The following is a 20,620-nucleotide window of genomic DNA, read 5'->3' as shown; positions in this document are numbered from 1 at the left end:
CTAACTCTGGATGAGTTACTGAATAGCATTTTGTTGGTTTGCAAATTACAAAATTAGTTTCCATGGAACTAATGACAGGCAGTGCTGTTTATAAAGTAACAGGCATTTTTTGTTTATACCTTTTAAGTTTTATGAGATTTTCAAGTCCAGGTACATGAATAACTTTTCTTCACAAAGGTATTAATATGTTTGTTGTAGTGACCTTGTTACTCTCCAGTCTATTTAGCTTGAAATACAGCAAGGAAACCTGCTTTCAGTTAATATTCTTTCTGTGCCTTGTATTTACTTATTTCCTTGTGAGTCCCTTTTCAAAGGCAGGACTATGTATAGTGTATTACAATAATTCTGATGGCAGTTTAGACATCACAGATTATTGCATCCAAGATATTTTTCTCCAAATATAGGCATATCTAGAATACCCACTAAACTGGTTTTAAAAAGCACTCCACATTATAGGAGTTATTTAGATCACTAATGACTGTTACTAACCTAACAGTACCACCAAGTGTTAAATGCAGCTCCATCCCCTCCCCTAACTAAAGTCACTCATCTGGACCAAGGAACCACATAACTGATAGTGCCTCAACGTTTTTGAAATTGAACCTTAGTTTGGTAGCTCTCATCCAAGGATCTGCCTGAATCTACAGCATCACCTCCTGTAAATGATCAAGGATGAGCAACATACCTGAGATGGTTAGATAGCATCACTGAAGCAATGAGCATGAAACTGAGCAAACTCCGGGAGGCAGTGAAGGACAGGAAGGCCTGGCACGATATGGTTCATGGGGTCACAAAGAGTCGGACACGAGTTAACAACAAAGCAACGTATCTACAAGGCAGTCCCACACTTCCCTAACCTGGGTTACAGCTCCACTATACCATTGCTATTAAGAAACAGGTAGTTCCCTTTTGGGAGTCAGGGACTGTGCTTAACGTTTTTGGGAAGCCTGAGGGCCAGAGTGAGCAAGGCAATGATGCAACTTAAGCAAGGATGGCTTTTACTTTGGGCATGGGAATCCTTAGTCTTTAAACTTATAATACTCTCATAGTTTTCAAGAGTTTCCTGCCTCAACAAGTTAAGAAATGATGCCACCAATATTCAAGAGTTATCAGAAGCATATCCCAGGGCCATATAATACGGATTTGAAGAGTCTCACATTGATTATCCCTGCACTAAGAGGTCAAGGAGAATGGTCAGTGTGACATCCTTCTGTCTTTTCCCAATAAGAGCTTTCCAGTTGGGCAAACAAAATTAAGAGAACCTGGATCAAGTTGGACCAAGTCCATCACTACCATATTAAGCACATTGCTCAACAAAGGGGGTTTGCCACCGATTTACAATTAATAAATTCTTCTAGGTTCAACTATGTTTGTTTCAAGAATGGCTATTCTACTGGCCCCTTTGAAAAAGGTGGGACCACTCCTTTTTTAAATAGGATTTTTTTACCTTCTGGTCTCAACCAGTGGTCTCACAATCAGATGTTATTCATCAGAGACAGGAATCAAGCAGAAACCTGCCTTGTACCTTGTACTCATTCCCAGCCCCCCCCTAAAATTAATCCAATAAAATAGGAGCAGTTAGTCCTCTAGATACCTCCCAGAGACTGACTAGTACCAAATGCAAAATCAAAGCCACAATGGATACCATTGTACCTTCAAAATTTCATATGAAGCATTCACAGATATCACTGAGAAAACATTAGTATAACAGCTAGTATGGTATTTACTCTTGAATAGGATGAGACAATGCTCTCATTTTACTTTTATCCCATAGCAAAGTGAAGGTGAAAAACTTCCTTTTACCTTGGAGGCAACACTGTCCATTGTGAATTTTATTTATTTAATTAATTTTATTAATTTATCAAATTTGTCACTGCCAATCTCATTAAAAAAAACAACTCTGGGCAGTTTACAGAAAAGATAAATATTAATTGAAAATACAATATAACAATTTAACAATTTATCCTAAATATTAAGTATCCTCCAAGATAAATGATGGTAACTAAAAATTGTTAGGCTCGGGGAATGTCATCGGGGTGCCAGCCACTCCCAGGGTTGGTTAAAACTCTTCTTGCCAGGTCTTCCGTTCTTTCTGGAAAGCTGGGAGGGTAGGGGCTAGCCGCACTTCTGGGGGGAGAGTATTCCAGAGGGCAGAGGGAATGGCAGAGAAGGCTCTCCTCCTGGGCCCCACCAGTCGACATTCTCTCACTGATGGGGTCCGTAACACGCCCTCTCTGCCTGACTGGGTGGGAATTGCCAGAAGATACACCTCCTAGTGTCTTCAGCAGGTAGCAATACTTAGCTGTTCTAGCACAGCCAGACTTAATTATTCTTAGATGGGCGACTATCAGGAAATCTTAGGGATGTAAGCTACACAGGTAAGTTGAAAAAAAAAAGGAAGACAGTGGCACACTACTTCTGAACTGCTCTTAAGACAACTACTGTCATGAAGGTACCAGGAATTGATCCTGATTTGGGAATTCTTTTATCACATCTGGAATATATTTCATATATCCTGTAATTCTAAGGTCAGACAACTTCATGTCCAAATATTTTGGACTGTGGTCACTACAGTATCTAATCACTACCCATGGTGGCTGAGGAATTCCAAAACATTTTAGAGCTGATTGAAAACATTAAAAAAGCACCAGTTGCCTATTTCTTGGCTATTTTGGGCTAGAAATTGAAGGACTGTTGAAGGCTGTGAAAATAAATACATTCTGAGCTCCTTTCTAATCTGCACGCAGGATGAGCCTGTCCTGCTAAAACAATGTTAAATCGCCTCAAACTATTTTAAAGGTAGACAGATCATCCTTAATCGGTTGCCTCACATAAGGCTAACCACCACATTATATTATTGTCTCTCTCCCTCGTTAAAATTCTTTGTTTCTCGAAATGTACCCACTAACTTCATTTGGCTCTGCGTGCTTCAAATATTTAAGGAGCACAATCCAGTTAATAAAAATGTTTTGCCATATCTACTTTTGTGACACCCACTCTCCCACTTTGACCAACATAACAAGTGCTGTCTCTTCACAGAAACATGAGACTAGACAGCTATGCTTCCGAGCTGATGACTAACAATTTTCTGGTTTCAAATTAAAGAGAAAATGAAATTAGTGGATTAATTGTTTGCTGTGTTTTGCTGGGTGTTGTGTCAGCTGTCTGAAGTCTAGCAACCAATTGAAACCTCAACCTGAGCCATCCTGTCTAGGAGGTGGAGCTCCATGTTGGGCTTTGCTATCCATCGAATGTCAATCACATTAATTTTAAATTACTGCTGTATAGCCTGGTGTCAAAATGATTAAAGCATGAAGTAGGAAGCAGAGAGATACACATTTACCTTGCAATTACAACAAGGACGTTTAATTTTTTCATCTTGTTTCAGCCTTCACTGTGGAAACCTTATAATATTTTTCCCCAATCCACATTTAAGAGACACCAAGTTCTAAGATTAGATAAAAACAAATCTAACTTTAGAATGCATCAGTAATATTCCTTATACCAAATTAAATTGTCTTCCACAGTCAAATTAAATTGAGGAAGTACAAAGGCAGGAACAGAGAGAAATCTTTCTTACGTCTTACAACATCTTACTAGGCTAAACATGTTAGATTTGTATGTGTATCTATGTATTTGTGTATGAAGCTGAAGAGAAAAGTTGGAATGTAATGTATTACACTGTTTTTACAATGTCCCTGCCCTAAATTTAAGGCTGCTTCAGTGACTGAAGGAGAAGCTCCTGCAGCCTAAAAATATCAGTATATTGAATTGCTATCAGCAGTTTTACTATCATGTCCCCTTATTTTGAGAGAGAAAACTGGTTTAATAATTGGATATGTGTGCATGAATATTCTATTGCCTAAAAAATACTGAGGCAATGGAAAGTGTTTGGAAAAGACAAGTTATTATAGAATGTAAATTAGTACATATTACATATTAATAGTAAATTTACTCTAAGTGTGGATCCATATGTAGCCAGAGTGGTAATCTATATATAAGAGGGAAGTATTGGAAAGTTTAGAGGAGCTCAAAGAGTTCTAGTAATACAAAAATGTTGGGAAAGAAATCTTAAAAGATGGTGGTTGGGAATGTCCAAGGACTGAATACATGTAATGGCCACAGAGGAATACTTGGGGAGCATGTAATGAAGTACATGAAAAGGCATGGCTAGTAACCTGAACAGGAACAAATTTCATTGCAAACAGGAGCTAAGCCAGTGGGGCTTTATCAATTAACACCAGCACTCTGAATTGGGCTTGGATATCCACTGGCAACCAAGGCCAACCATTTGAGTTATGAATTAGTGTGCAGTATTTGGACCACAGCAGGCAAATATGCATTGGATCCAGTGTGGCGCCAGATGTGAAGCACCTTTGCCCATATATTGAACACCTCTAATAATATTAAACACCTTCATGCTTATTTATGTCATTTGTACAAGGTAGTCAATGGGAGACACCACAAATCCCATTGGCACAAAAATCTTATATATATTACTAATTAATTTTTTAGCTTTTTTTCTCTTCAAGAGTCTTTTTATGGTACTTCTCCTCTACTTGGGCTGTGGCCTCTGGATTATATTATAAATGAATGATGGATAAATCATTTATAACAGCTTCTACCAGAACTTAATTTTTATGGTAAATACCAGAATCCCTCCCTGTTTCCTCACAATGGCTGTGGACATACCACGTGCTTATTTCATTTAATTAACCCAACTTCCTGGGTTGATACAACACACTGGAACTGGGTTAGCACAACATACCTGCTTACAATGTAGCTGGCTGGCTTGCAGTCCAGTATGTTCTGCCATATTGTTTTCTTGGTAAAACAGAAAAAGAACAAGAGACATTATTCTGGCCCATGCTGGATAACTGAGAAACCAACGATTACCAAAAATAAGTCAGTATGTGCTTCACAGATTACAGAAAAGCCCTTGATTGTATCAGCCATGTCAAATTGTGGAATGTCTTTAGGAAAATGGGAATCTTATGCAAAACCTATATGCAGGACAGGAAGCCATAGTCCAGATGGAACATGGCAAAACAGACTGACAACCTATATGCTGAATAAGTATTGAGGGAGGCTGGATTGGAAGATGAGCATGGTCTTAAAACTGGAAGAGGAAACATCAATAGCTTGTGTTATACTAATGACATTACTCTGATAGCTGAGAATGCAAATAATGTGGAAACTCTACTAATCAAAGACAAGGAGCACAGTGGAAAAAATGGGATTACGGTTAAATATAATGAAGACCAAACTAATGACAATGGATCAGCAACTAGCCTTAGCACTGACAACAAAGATGTTGAAATGATTAATAACTTCTGCCTTTTAGGGTCAACTATCAATGGGAGAGAATATTATGTACACCACCTTAGTTGTAAAAAAATAAAGATAGGATATAAATAAAATAAACAGTAAAGGAACCAGCGATCCATAAATATACTGCAGACTAGCACTTGGTAGACTAGCAATCAAGGCCTTGGAAAAGATGCCATATCATGTCTATACCCACCACAAATATCAGAATTGCATAAGCAATGGTTTTCGTTGTGATACTCTATGGAATTGAAAGTTGGACTTTGAAGAAGTAAAACAGAAATACTGGTACTTTTGAACTTTGGTTTGGAGAAGCCTCCTGAGCACGCCTGCACAACTCATAGAGAGAAAAGCGTCAGATTAATACCTTAAAAATTATTGTGGGCTGCAAAGGAATACTGCCGCACCAAGCAGCTGTTTGGCAGCTAGAGATATGGTGGCAGTTTTGGAATTGGCAGTGCCCATGAGGTGTTGGAGGTGCTCAGTAGCCTGTCTTTTGGAGTGGAAGTGGCTGCCAAAACCTTGGCAGTGGTGGATCCTTCCTGGTGGTGGTGATATTTGATGGCAGTGGATTGTTTTTCAAGAAACGGCAGTTGGTCACACAAGGCTGCTTGGTAGGCTGCCTGATGTGCAGGCCTCTCCTGAGAATCTTATGGATAGGCACAAAAGATGGAAGGAAAAAGAAGAGGACAACCAGCAGCCAGGTGGGTGAACTTGATTACAGGAAGACCTGAAAGGCCAAGCTGGGGAAGATCATCCTGGAGAAGTTCTTTCTATATGGATGCTAAGAGTTGACCCTGACTAGTTGGCACGTAATCAATCAAATAATGTCTAGCCAACAGAGCCCCCTCTCTCACTGAATAACCATTGATTCTCTGACACATTCCTTCCACTTTCACAACACACCCGTTGCTTTTTCCTTGCCTAATTTAAACCCTCATCCAAACTCCAGATAAAGCCTGCAGCGATAGAGAGGCTTACAAAATAGGCACGTAAGATACAGATACAGTATATGGCAACATACTTCATCTAAACTTGAGCTAACCCTCTTGCCATCCAAGAATACAGATCTATGCGCAGGGACTGTTTCAACCCAAATAGCCTTCCACCCCCACCAAAAGCAAAACACAACACCCCAGCTTCCCCAGTTTAGTTAGTGCGCATATACACTACTGTGCAGTACTAATTTTTCGCTTCCTGCCTGAAAGGAGTTTGCAAGACCTGGCACCAGAGGGCAGCAAAGGGAGAGTTTTTGTTTCCCTCCCTGCAGTTGGGCCGTTTTCCCTCCCGGTTGTGCTAAATGCTTCTGTACCGATGTTTCCATTTGCAAAGGCGGCCTCCCCTCCCCCAGCGCTGTTCTCTGCCATTAACCCTCTGCAGTTTGCAGCGAGCCTCTTCCCCACCTCCCAGCTGACATGCAGCTTGGTGATGGGATAAATTGAAGGTCTCTGAAAGGAGACTGAGGGGGGGGGAAAGTGCGTGCGTAAGGGGGGGCAGGGAGCACTAGCAAACTAAATGTAGAGGGAAACGGGGAGGGCGCTTTCAAAAGCTGTTGCGCTCCTGTGCTAGATTTCCAAATCTGCAGGAAGCGGGGCTGCTGCTGCTGCTCCTCCCCGCTTCTTTTTCGGTGTGTGTGTGTGTGTTGCTTGCTTAACTCCTTTTGGGATGAAGGTGTGCGTGGAAAAGTTGGATCCCCGCGTTGGGAAGGGCGGTCCAGCCTGCCTGCGGAGCAGGAGAAAGGGCTCCTTCGCTCGGCTAATTTGGGGTTCAGGCTTACTCTTTCCCCCGCCTTTTTAATCCCGAACTGGGGGGCTTTTCCCTCTCCATAAAGGGGTCCCTTCCCTCCCCCGGCCTCCATATCGGGGGTGCAGATTCGTGTTGAAGCCAAGCGCCCCGACACTTCTTGGGGGGCGACGTGCCGCCCCCCACGCCTTTTGCTGGGGGAGGGGAGTCTTTGTGCGCGCCTGTTCGGAGGACGGAGACCCAGCGCCGCTGTTCTTTCTGGGGCTGGATTTCTTTGGGGGGGGTCAGCCATGTGGTCCCCTTTACAATGGAGGGGGCTCGCTTTTCTGCCCCCCCCGTTCCAAGACGGCAGGCCCCGCAGAGCAAGCCCGCGCTTGGTTACTTCAGAGCACTGTCCTCGGCCCGGGGCTGAGTTTCACCTTCACCTGACGGACTACCCGCCCACTCCCCTCACAGGGCAGGACGTTCTCCCCGCCCCCGCGCCTGACGACCCCACCCGCGCCTAAGCGGGAGTTTCCAGGAAGCGCCGAGCAGCTCCGCAGCAGTATCGCTCGGCCTCTTCTTCTCCAGATCCCTCCGCCGAGCCTGTGGCAACCAAGTCAAAGAGTTCCCGAGACCCAACTCGGCTTTTCTTGGCCCCCCGTCGACTCCAGGCGAGGGAACGGCCGCTGGGGCCGGACTGGCCTTTCGCGCGCCCCGCAAGCCGGGGTTTTGCGGGGAAACACGCCCGTTTTAGAAGTGGGGGAGGGGAGGGGGAGGGGAGGAAGGAGTCCCGGCCGCGGCGGAAGCATCCGGAGGCACGCGAGGAAGAGAGGGGGAGGGAGGGGGCGCGTGAGAGAGCCGAGCGAGCGAGCCGAAGAGCTCGTTTAGCGAGCGGGAAAACGCGGCTCGGAGCTGGGAACAGCCTACCCGCCCTCCCCCCTCCGCTCCCTCGCCGGGGGCGCTTCTCAGCGAGTTTCAGAGGCGCCAAGCCCAGCCGAGCCAGCGAGCTCCGGTGAGGAGCCTGCCCTCCTCTTCGCCCAGAGCCAGGGGAGGCGGTCTCCGTCCTCCTCGCCACGAGCCCCAGGGTGGGCCACTTCCAGCCCCCCCGCGCCCCTCCGCTTTCGGCCAGGAGGCCTCGCCTCGGAGGGCCGCTTCCTGATGTACGTGGAAATAATGAGCTACAGCTCGCCGCGGCGGACCTGCGGGCTATTTACACCCGCCTCGGGGGTATTTCTTCCGCCTGGAGTTTTGTTTTAATTATAAGAAGTAGCTGGTTTAAAAAAAAAATAAAATATATATATATATATATATATCGCCCCCGCCGCCAATGCAGGCATTCAGTCGCTAAACACCTGATCGCAATACAAACACTGTTCTAACGTCAGAGTTGCCCCATAGATGGACTGAAACAAACGTATTTTTCTCCCCAGGAGGCGACGTTCCGCACGTCCGGAGCTTCCCTGGAAGTGAGTCAGGGTAGACACCCTTCCGATCCGAGAGAGAAGCGGGGCGGGGAGGGGGGGAAGCGGCTGGCTCTTTTCAGGCGCTTTCCACCCCGTGTTTCGGCCTCCCCGTTGTCCAGCAGCCAGGTCGCCCGCCTAGAGCGACGGTCGTTGCCGAACAGGAAGCGTTGGAATGAAGCCCAGGCGGGGAGGGGGCGAAAAGTTAGGAGAGAGAGCGGGAGGACCCCTTGCCTGCCGCGGAGGGACGCAGGGAAGGGGAGCCTCGGTCTGAGGGCGAACGGAGAAAAGGGAAAGCCACGAGAAGGGCTGAGGGAGCCCTTTCACGCGCGGCCGTTTCTCTCCCTTGGATCCGGGGCAGGCTCTGTCCGGCGCGCGCGGCTGGCTTCACAGCCGCCTCACGGCGAAACTGTAATTGGCTACTTCTGCGGCTCGAGGGTGCCGCCTGAGCTCAAGCCACAGGGTTAATTCGGGAAAACATGGTTCAGTTGAACACAACCCAACCAGAAAGATTAAAGTGAAAGGAAGGGGGCTGAAAGCGAAAGGGCCTTGGGCATATTTCAGCAGACAAAAGTCCTACAGAACTCAGGTAGGAGTTTGTTTGTTTAAATGGGGGCCAGATTTCCAAAGAGAGCCAAGGACTTCCCCTGAACTCATTTTCACCGCCAGCCAAGCAGGGAAGAGACTTTTTGCATTGTTCCCACAGAGGCTTCTTTGGCAGAGCCCGGTTTTTTAGGTGTGTCAGTGGCTCATTGCTGTTTCCCTGTATCTCGGCTTGTGAACAGCAACTGAGGTGCATAATAAAGGGAGGGTTCTGTCAGTGCACAACTCCCAGAGAAGGTTACAGAGCTGTTGGCCTATTGCTCAGCTTTGGAGAAAGTGGCTGAAATGCTTAATAAGAGTGAGTGTCTTTGGGTTCAGAGGTTTTGTTGGGCAAAAGCTAGACAACTTTATAAATGGGCTGGGGTGAATTTGGCCGCCTAGATTTTCACTTACTTAAACACACTCTGATTTTTTAAAAGGTAGTGTTTTTAAAGGGAATTGCAGACATAGTTAATGTGTAAGAATGAGACTGCATTCACAAGGTGTGCTGAACTATAATCCATGGTTTTGCAAATCACAACAGCTGAGGATAATGCATTGAATCACAGTGCTTAATCACATTTTAGCCAAGCACTTTGTGCAAAGATAGCCAGCATGTTTACTTTATATGTTATGTGGACTCAGGAAATTAGGTTGAGTAAAAGGTAAGTAAGCCCATGATTAACATATCATACAAACATAGCCTTACAGCTTAGTGTTTGTGTGAATCCGGCCATAATATTTATTTTGATTTAGCATGTTGTAGAAACACAACTGTTGTAATTTGTTGACTAGTTTATGGGTATTTAATGTATTTTGTGGTTCCTTTTGAACTTACCCTTTCTTCCCATTAATGCTGCAGAAAAAAAAGTTATAGGTTTATATTTCTGGTTTCTTCATTAAATTCCAGTTTAAACAGGCGAGTCCAATCTTGTCATATTTGAAATATACAGTTGCATAGGATCCTTCTTTTATGGGGATCAAGCTAAGTTAAAATTATTATACATACTGATTTTTGGTAAAAAATCTTGGATTTATTTCCCTTTCTGAATAAAATAGTTCTCCAGTACCACTTTCTGCTGGATATTTTATTTCCATCCAGAATTAATTATATGTTGAGTGTGTTTCCCAGATAAAGAAAATTAAGACTGTTCAGGCCCACTGCATAGCACTAGGACTCCACAAATCCTAACTCTGGATTTTTACCAGAATTTCACGTCCTCCAATTAAACTAGCTAGAAGACAGGGGCAAAAATGATTGGAAGATTTGTTTTCTACTGATTTAGTATGTCTTGTTTACCCTATTAACCCTGAGAAATAGGGTAAAAACCCTAAGAATTTTCAAGCTGATTCTTGCTGTTTTTCTCCTCCCATCTGTAGCTACAAAGGCTTCACATCTTCCTGTTAGTCCTGCTGAACAGAGCAGAGGACTGAGGATAATTCTCAGGCCTTGCTGTGCATTTCCCCCTCCCCCTCCACTATTCCCATCCCCCAGCAAGGCTCCCATGACTTGCCTCCCTCCCATTAGCCCTGAAAAGAAGGCTCCCAGCTTTTTCTATGTTTGGTTTTCTCTACCAGCCAAAAACTCCTAGACCCAACCCTGCCTGCGTGCAGCCGGTTTTGTTGTCACATCTAACAGCTCACTGCGCACACAACTGCTCACTGCTTCAGAAACAAACATATAGCTGCTTCATAATAATTAGCAGTGGTGGTTTTTAATTTGTATTTAATGTATTGTTCTTACAGATATACAGTTAATGTATAGAGTATCCTTGCTAAAAAGTTCAGTCTTTGCAATTATCTTTATAATTTCTTCTGGCTCACAATGTATCTTAACCTTTTCTTTATAAAAATAATTTGACAGTTTAGAAATAGGAGATAAGCTTTTTGTTTCTTAATGCATATTTGGTATATTTCAATTATTTCCCCTTCCCCCATCTGTTGAAGCACAGAAGAAGTTGTTTCAACACAGATTAGAATCATAAATGTTAATGAAATGCTTGCAGGTTATGTATGCGTAGCTAGAGAGAATGTTTAACCAGTTTTGCGTTTTCTCTCAACATAGCTGGATTACACTTGGTAACACTGAAGTGGGAGATTCCATTCATGCCATTAATGCTCATGTGGACAAATAAATTCTACCAATTTTTTAATCACCATTGGAGCTGCAATTCTAAACCCTTTATTGGGAAGTAAATCCCAATGAATTCAGTGAGGCTGTTTTTGAGAAAAGACATAAGGGGATTGCACTGTAAAATAGTCTTGCTAATGTGAATAAAAAATAGTGGATATTTGCTGAAGCGCATAGGCCTTGTTAACATCGTCAGGATGAATATGACAAATGCTATTGGTAGTGTATCTCTATGTTACATACATAGGATGTATTTATATACGTTAAACCAATTCAAAGGCCAAACAACTGTATGGTCAAGTATGTTAAGCTTCATTAATATTCACTTTGGTTTTGCCTGTGTGTGTGTGTTTTATTTTGAGATTTAGTATGTCGTGCAATCTCAGCCTGCTTCTTTAGTTTGTGGTTCAGTGTGTTGAACGAACCAAGAAAATTGGTTAATTCAGTAACAAGGTGAAATGTGTCATGTGAATGAAGCTCCATATTAGAATTATAATATTTATTACCTAAGGGATACAGTAGTTGTTGTTAAGACCCTAACTACAATTTTGAGGTCTAAGGTGAACCTACTGAGTTCTCTGTTATGTTAAGCCACTGTTTGCTTAACTGTGCTTTGTTAGTTAACCCAGAGTTGTTTGGTTTCACATATTGTGCTAAATCAAACTGTGGCTTACAAACCACAATATTCACACAACTTGCTAAACCTAGTAAACCTCATTATGGTTTAGTGTTAGGCATGTGGACCTTGTCACTGATTTCAGTATTCAGTGTGACTCTCCAGAATTGAGTTTAAAATGACTTTCCTCTAGTTATGCATATATGTTCACAGGAGTGAGTCCCATTATGGCCAGCAAGATAGGTTTTTATTAAATAGCCATAGGATTGATTGAACATTGGACCAAATATACTGGGGCCTTACACTTACATAAAAGATTTTGCAGAGTTGTTTATTTTTTAAAGACAATTTTTACTTTTTAACTATCTTAATATTGTTAGAAAAGCTTATTTTCTCACAATGAAAGCATCCCAATTATGTAATATCTTGCTGGAAGAGTGTCATGAATAATAAAGGGCCCAATGGTCTGTAAAAAATATTCTCTTCGAAAAAGAGTATTAATGAGCAAAATATATTTCAGTTCATGAGAGTACTTTTCGTACATTCTGATTTTTTATTTTTATACATAACACCAAAGTAAAATGGCTTGTTAACTGGTGATCAGCAGTAATAATCTGATATATGTATTTAAGAATAGGAGTGATGAAACCCTCACAAAGAGGGCCATATCTTCTTACAGGCAAAGGTGGGTTCATGTGGGGCCAGGTGGGTTCATAGATGCTTTTGCCCTATTTCCTCCAGTTACAGCTGGGTAATAAGGACTATGTAGTTTAAAATTAAGAGGCTGTGAGATTTAAAATGAGACACACAGGAATCACACGCTAGGATGAGAGGGAGAAGAAGGGAGGAGGAGGAGCTGATACATCCTCTGGAACAATAATCTAATAGGGGAAGTGAGGTAATAGTAAACTTAATTGTTTTGTGATTTGAGACTCAATGAATATGCTAATATATTCTAAGTTAATCTTGTCCACGTCTTAGAAAAATATTTAGGGAGAATATGGATAAAATAGATATTTTATTGCAGAATGCTTATTGAACATTTATACTTAGACCATTAGTTCCTTTAGCATATTATTTATATGTTGCCTGACTCCCAGCGACTCTGGGCTTAATTGCTTAATGTAGTGGTGTTTATGTTTGTTATGAGAGTCTTGTGTTTTATTTTGTCTTTTCTATATTTGAAAATTAAACTAACAAATTAATTACAGATTTACATGCAGTAAAAATGGGGATCATGGAAGAAAAGAGCAATGAATGGCAGGTAGATGGAGATATTTTAATTGATTTTGGATTATTTGCAGTTGATTGGTTTGAATCCAGACTTTGTACCAACCGCAACTACAAAATAACTTCCCTACCCCAAATGTATAGGATGGATGCAGGCATCAGGAGTTGAGCTTGATTAACAAGTATCTTTACCTCATGCATAAAATCACACTGCCTACTGACTTCTCTACTGCAGTGCTTTACCTGTGGAACAATCTCCTCCCAAAAATTTGGTTGTTCTTCAAGAAGGCTATGAAGACCTGACTCTTCTAGTTATGTATCTTTTGTCATTTTTCTTTGTATGTGTTTAAGCCTTGTTAGCTGCCCAGAGTTGCCTGTTGAGTGGGTGCCCATATGAACTGAATACATAAATGATACCGTTTCCTACTCCATCCCTAGCACATGTTTAAGGCTTCTCTGTTTACATTTCTTCCTGCACTTGAAAAATAACTTGTTTTTCTATAGTAAACTTGATCCATTTGTTAAAGCCTTCAAAGTACATCTCACCTTTTTGGAGGGCAGCGTTTCTTTTATGTAAAGTTTATTGAGTTCCCACTTATGGGGAACTGCACGTTGCAAAGTGTTGCTATCTTGCTTACTGGCAACACAAGATTTTAGGGTTTTAATTTGTACTAATGGCATTTGTTGGGATATGTTATTTATGTTTTAAATTGTATTTTGTACTGAACTGCATTTTTGGCTGATCTTTGATAATAATAAACTGAAACTGAAACCATTATAGTGACAAAGACTTAGATCGATCTCCTCTTCCCTTCATACAATTACCACATTTCAAATATCGGCCTTAAACATAGCCAGATTCCAAAAGCCTTCATAGGAGGATAGTATGGGAAGCATCCTGTGGAGGGAGGGCAAAACATGTGTGGATCAGCTGCAATTCAGATTGTCCTTTTGATTCAAAATGTTAATTCCATTTGAAATTATGTTTTGACTCAAGTATCATAATGTTTTGACTTAAAACATTGGAATGCTTCAACTCAAAAACTATTTCAAATGGTTGAATCATATCAATTTAGTGTTTGGAATGATTTGGAAAATCCATTTTTGCACAGAGCCTAGTTATTCTGCATAACCCTATCAAGGAGTTCTATGGATTGTTCAGTTCTGGGCCAGTCAAGCTCTAATCTTTGCTGGAATCGATCCTCTAGTTTAGCAGAATAACAAGATAGTTCAGGATATTAACAGTGCTTTGGATATTGTTCAAAGAACATGTTAATCTTATGACAATGCAATCAAGTTTGTATAGCATAATTCTTGCAGAAATAGCCTAGGACTTCCTCATACGGGCCAATATTCATGGCCCTTGATGTGCCTCTTTTCCTGTTATCCTAATCACTGTGTTAATATAGGCCTTGAATAACTAACATATTGTGGTAAAACTAAAAATAACAAGCAATTATGGTTTCTAAGCTTCAGTCTACATATTTCAGCCATTTAATTTCTGCAGATACCCTTTCTAGAATAGAATGTTTTTTCCAAGACTTCTCTCTCATGTATCACATTTTTCAAATGCAACTCTTATTTGAATGTTGTTGTTTATTGTTAAAAATTGATATCAGTCTTATTCCATCTCACAAGTGCATTTTAATATGCCTGTTGTGCAAAATTGAACATGATATTCTAATATTGTTTGGTAAAATCTATAGTAAAATAAGATCCACAATTGCTTATTGAATCTATCCTGACTCAACAAGTTTGATAGTATCTTTAGAAAGTGCATTGGCAATTCTAATGTAAATGCAAAAATCTGCAGTGAAGTGGTGTGTGTGTGTGAGGGAGAGAGAATAGACCAGATACAAACTATGAGAAGCTTCTGCACCCCATGTAGAAAAGATAATAGTAGGAAACTAAAGTTAGAGAAGCTATTCTCTGTATTTGGCCACGCATTCCTGTTTACATCATCTTAATCTCTTATCCAATTGTTTTGATATATCTTTCAATTATACTCTTGTTTTACTTGCACTATCTTTCTATAATCAATAAAATGTTTAGCAGTTGCAGGATATTCATACCACATTTTATAGCGCAACTTTTTGCAAGCCTGATTATACAATCTTGTGCAAGTTTAATGATAACTAACTTTTATTGAGTTCAATGGGATTTAGTACATATGTTTAAGATTATGGCCTGATTTTGTTACCAGATTGAATCATTTGCTTGTTAGTTTCAGCTAGATCAACTGTATTTCACATTCCAAAAATTGTATTGTTTTTATAAAATATGTCTGATCCTTTTTTATATCTTAGTATGCTGAAATTAGCAAGATATGAAGAAGCAGAGATGACATAAAAGGTAAATGAAATTATTGTCTAGAAGCCATTACTTCAGCCAAGGAGCAACTATTACACTGCCCAGCAACTGGGGGGAAATTGGACATGCATGGAGCTTGTCAGAGGCAGTGTGAAAATGTACCCTCGCCCTTTTACATATCTGACATGTTACAAAAAATGGTGATGTGTGTAAACCTTCCATAGCATAGCAAATTCTCTTCAATTGCAATTAGTGGGAAGGGAATAGCTACCTCCACAGTGTCCAAAGCAGAACAGTAGTGCAGTAGAATTGCTGATGCTCTGCCAGGACAATAGGTTGTCCTGCAGGAGATCTCTCCATCTCATCCTCCTGCACTTCATAAATGCAGGAAAGATTGTTCTGCTCAGCTGAAATCCAGTATATCCTTATATGGAAGCAATTCTCATTGGACCCAAGGGAGTCTATCTTTGAGTGGATATGTATAACGCATACCACCACAAGTGGTAAAAGCAATGTGTCTCTAAATATCAGCCATTTGCTGGGGAATTCACTTATATATCCTGCTTGTGGACTTCCCATAGGCATTGGGATAGCCATTGGGGGGATGATAAATATACACAATAAGCTTTTGATCTGGTCCTGAACAATTATTCTGTCCATAGCAGAAGTGAGAATTAAAAAGCGATTGTCAGGAAAATAGCAGCATAAGGTAACAGAAAAGATGCTAATGATGGGTTTAATAAAAATATACAGCTGATTAAAGAAATACAAAAATCCCATGGAAATTAAAAAGTATATCCATGAAAGAATGTCAAGGAAGAAGTTATTGCCTTTTCGTTGCATTGTTTTAGATAGTTTTTAACTGTATGCTATCCAGAGTTACTATGAGTAAGGCAGTCTGTAAATATAAGCCATTGATTAACAGTACAATTCTTACTATCCTACACTAAAGCAAGTAGCAGTGAGTTCACTGTGGTAAAGTATTGCAGCCTCAAATAGCATGTAACCTCATGTTCAGAGGGCACTTAAGCCCCAATTGCTGAGGTAATTTGCTTATTTAAAATATTTATAAATATGGCTTTATGTATAAATATATTTATGAATATGGGTTTGTGGTAAGGAATGGTTGATTCTCCCATTCTCTTCCATTCTTGAACTTCTTAAATTATCTGTAATGAGCAACTGTACTAGATTTGACAGGTTGAAAGCCTGCTTTGTGATGGACGGACGGACGGATGGATAGATAGTAGGACTCAAAAGAAACACCCAAATAAGTACACTCAATAAGTCCACAGACTCAATTTCCCCCACAGCGCTAATTAGGAAAAGCAGGACTTCATATTTTGAAAGTTCTATTTGTGAGGAGCAGACAAATCATAGCTAATAATATGTTACATTGAATTTGGCCTTAGATGCCTGAAGTTTCAACTTCTTCAAAATTTATTTTTTTGGTGCTGCAGTGCTCAGATTTCACTAGAATAACTGCTTAGTGCTCCAGATACTATATAACACAAAAACACGTTTGTATTCTAGAAATAAGTCAGCTTAGCTAGCACTCACTTTGTGTATTCTGTGTTGCTTTGCGCTCTTGTGATTTAGTTGGATTTAACAATTGAGAGCAACAGTATATTTTGGTTTTATTTTGTAGCATTCCTGCATCTTTGTGATGTTACAGCTGCGTCATAACACTACAGTGGTTTCTTATCTAATGAATTACTATAAACCAAAGCAATTTAAATTATTGGTTTTAATTAGCTCTTCTATTAGTACATCTGTTATCTTCTGAAATAGGGCATTTTCTCTTGTGGATATAATACTGCAGTATGTTGATTTATGATAAATATATTGCATACTGTCACTTATCAACTTACTAATACTTTAACTACATTTAAATAATTTCATAGGTTCATATTCTTAGGAAGTAAGTGTTATGCTAAGCCTGGGGTCTCCAATAAGGTGTCCTAGGGTGGCAGTGTGCTCACAAACATCTTTGTTGTCTGCCAATCTTCTTGCCTCCACCCAATTTTTACTTCGGTCAAAATTATTGTAATTTAAGAATCGGGAAATGAATACACTGCAAAGCAAAGTAACAGCCTATAGTTTCAATTTTTATTTTCAAGAATTCCTTAGAGTCCTACTTGGGTCTCATAAGTTTTCTTAAAATATTAAAATGATGAATGGCTATAGCCCAGTGGTTGGTTTTGAAAATATCCCCACATCTCCAGGAAAAGATAAAAGGAAAACAAGAGTAGAGAACATTTTGCGGAAGGGGGAGTTTAGAGGAAACGTAGGTAGCATTCTGGCAAATAGGTGCTTTGTAAGTAATTATGGCTGCCACTTTGGGGATGGGAAACCCATCCCCAGAACCATTTTACAGGAGTGCCAAGAACATGTGGTTAACATTCCAGAGTCACCTTGTATGAGATGGGCGGCTATATAAATATGATAAATATGATAAATAAACATTCCAAATGTGCTATGAGCCAAAAAGATTGTGGACTCCTATGCTAATATATAAACAACGGTTTCCTAACCATAGTAGCTGGGGTGACACAGTTACCAAGCTGCATTACAATGTAGTTTAATGTATGAACCCAGCATTTCTTCATTCCAGTGTTGATTTTGGGCAAAGAAATTACTGTTGCATTCTTGCCTCTTTCTTTCCTTCTTGCTCTGCATATCTGCTTGTTTGCTTTTTTCTGGTTATTAAACTATATTTTCCTGTAATATCTGAACTGGAAAACTGGTTTAACCACTACTTAAAAACTAGAAAATAAAATAAAGAGCTGATGTTGGGGGGTGTTTTATCAGTGTGACAAGCATTTCACTCACAAAACAGAAGAGTGCACTCTCCAGTCCAATCTATCCTTCAGCCACCATTTTCTCACAACTCGTTTGCCAAGGAGAAAAGATAAACATTGAAGGTGCTCCTTTGGGCCAGTGCCAAAACCTGTTCAAATGCTTGATTCTGTCAGTTTTTCTTAAGAGATTCTGCTAGAGGAAAAGGCATATTACATCTAAAAGCAGAGAAAGTCAAGCTGACTTGACTTTTTCCAACTGACATTGTGAACTAAGAAGTTATGAAATTGATTATTTAGTGTTGTAAAATTAACTGACCAATTGGCAGAAAAGAAAGGGAAGGGGAATCCTCACAGTTCTTGGTTTTTCCCAGGGATTGGTGTGCAGAAGAGGACTGATTCAAACAAACAAACCTACCCAAATGTTCAGGAATGAAGGGATGGTGCATTAATCTCGGTGTGTTTGCAGACAAAATTGAGCTATGAACAAAAACTGCAGAAACTTTAACCTGTAGTTCTGTTGCTTACCAAAAGTATATGCCGCCCTTAAGTTTTTTCCACTATTAGAAAATGGGTACCCCATGCTCATATTCTAAATACTTTGGTTATTGCTTGCATTGTTTATCGTGCAGCTGCTACAAAGCAGCAACTGGCTTTTGGAAAACTGGCACCAATAAAGTGTCGTCTTGCTGATTATCCTAGATTGTTGGCAATGCAGTTCAGGAATCCACAGAAGTAATGGCATAATGTAAAGAAAAGAAGGACCCAAGTTAAGTGAAGAGGTAGAATAGGGACATTCTCATGCCATCCTTGGTGGGTTGCTCAAGAATACAAGTTCCAAATTGGGGGTAATTATGATGTTTTCCAGAGTTAGGACTCCAAATCCCATGGCCTGCAGTTTGTCTCTTGCTTTCAATAACATAGCATCTGGGTTTCCCCATAGGAAGAGGTAGTGCTTTGTTTACTCAACCTATTTGCCATACATATATGATGTCATGTATACATGACCTTATCACTTACATGTTTAAATAATTTATGATAGCTTTTCAATCCTATTCTGTGCATGGTTATTTGGAAGTAAATTCTGTGTCCAAGGGGGCTTACTGACAGACAAGGGGCTTCAGGAGCTTTATATTCAGAGACGCTTTAAATTGTTCTTTTTTTTTTTTTTTTTTTAAGGTTCTGTGCTGTTTTGAAGATCTTATACTATCAGGATAGATATTTTGAGTGGCACAGGACTATTGTGGTGTAGTTCTATTATTGTGATTGTTTCTGTTTCTAATTTTGTAACTGCTCAAAGCCATTTGAACTGGGCACTATATTAATTATTGCAATAAATAAAACAGGCAACCCATGATTTTAGTGCTTTTTTAAAATGTCCAATTAAAATCTTTTCAGCTGATTTTCTGTCTTCATTTTTCATTTAATTGGAAAAAGCTGAATTTTCAGTCTCCTTCAGCCCTTTAGTAACTAAAAAAGAAAATCCCACAATATCTATTCAGTTTTATTTTTGTCAGATGAAAAAGTTCTGTAGTGTTATTTATGGTTGGATCTCGCCTAAAAAGTTTGCACTGGTATTTTTGCTGACCACTGTGACTAGTCAAGGCTGGTCTGATGCAACCAGGTTCTGCTTATGTTCTTGGGTACGTATGTAAGGAACATGGTAAAGGAAATGTGTTCACAGTGAAGCTTATTGCAGCTCAGTTGTGAACTGTGTTGATTCCATACCTGTCTTCTGTCTTTTGTTACTGATTGTAGCCTCTTTTAATTATTGCTGAATGAGGAATTATGCCAGTTTAATCTATATAAACACAAGTTAGCCTTAGGCTATCCTGTTCAGAAATTTCCTTCCTCCCGCCCTCCCTCCCTCACAATATTATTTTCCATATTCCAGGATAGTTTTTGCCTGCTCTGTTTAGAAATTGGGTCCAGTCCTTCAGTATTACAATTGCTGTATCTTTAATGGCAATGTAGAAGAGGAAGTTTTCATAGAAGATAGCGTGTCATGTCACAGCACTATAGCAACATGAAAAGCTCAGAATCCATCCCTTCAGGACACCCCAAATCAAGCATTTTTAACACTAAACCATTACATTTTATATCTTTATCTAATGTCTTGCAAAACATGGGGTATTATTTTTTAATGCCATAGGAAATTTATAGTTTGAAAAGTAAGTGACTCTTGTGAGGCTCTCTTCCTTAAAATAGGGCTTTCCCTAAGTCCAGACTGAGAACATTCTTACTCCTTTCCAATGTGTGCAGTTTTTATTAAAAGATGACAGAAGATGAGGCTTTTCACTATTCAATAAGTCTACTGTAGTGATAGAATTTTATAGGATATTCAGACAATGATATTTTTAATTTGCTTGTATGATTTTCTACTTAATTTTTCCTTTTTTCTTACCAGAAAAAAAAATTAAGACTTAAAGCTGCACATTTT

This window comes from Python bivittatus, unplaced genomic scaffold (assembly GCF_059951505.1).
Source record: "Python bivittatus isolate LINGU-HERP-01145 unplaced genomic scaffold, Pbiv_v1 ctg000250_np1212, whole genome shotgun sequence".
NCBI lineage: Eukaryota > Metazoa > Chordata > Lepidosauria > Squamata > Pythonidae > Python > Python bivittatus.
Note: the sequence above shows the minus strand (reverse complement) of the source record.